This window comes from Penaeus monodon, chromosome 20 (assembly GCF_015228065.2).
Source record: "Penaeus monodon isolate SGIC_2016 chromosome 20, NSTDA_Pmon_1, whole genome shotgun sequence".
NCBI classification, from domain to species: Eukaryota; Metazoa; Arthropoda; class Malacostraca; order Decapoda; family Penaeidae; genus Penaeus; species Penaeus monodon.
In genome coordinates, this window is record NC_051405.1 from 46,299,812 (window position 1) to 46,300,309 (window position 498).

The window sequence follows — 498 nt, forward strand, 5'->3', positions numbered from 1 at the left end:
GTTAGATATGCCATTGTTTATGTATTGGGTCTTAAATTTGCTTTTTAGCGTGTTTGTTATAGTAGCACAGTATGTTTTTTACCTTTCACTTCTTTGCATCACAGTATTTTGTGTAGTTTCAACCTTCAGAGCTTGTAGCTGGTTGTGGAATCTCTTGTTAATATGGGTTTGGCCTGCATTCTGGCAAAGGCTTTTATGAGCCAGGTTGTTAGATGAATGTTCTATACATGAGACGAGGTGAGCTGTATTCTGCCTAGTCTTATTGCAACGTAAAATCAGGTCATTGCCTTAAAGGGATTGTTTAATTTTGTAGGTGCTAATCATCTGATGGCTAGCTATACTTATTTTTGATTATAAAAAATGTTATTTCTATTGTTAAAATTTTGAACAGATAAGATCATATGAAGATAATTTCTGTAATATTGTGACATTTGAGTTTCATGGGGTCTACTGATAAATCATAATAATCTTAAAACTTATGGTTCAAAGTGAAAACAA

At 32.7% G+C, this 498-nt stretch overlaps 1 protein-coding gene across 1 annotated transcript in view; it reads left to right on the plus strand.

The window, feature by feature from the left end:
- Positions 1 to 498, plus strand: part of LOC119585881 (transcription initiation factor TFIID subunit 13-like) — a gene marked incomplete in the record, with an annotated part of 9,645 nt that overhangs the window by 2,653 nt on the left and 6,494 nt on the right.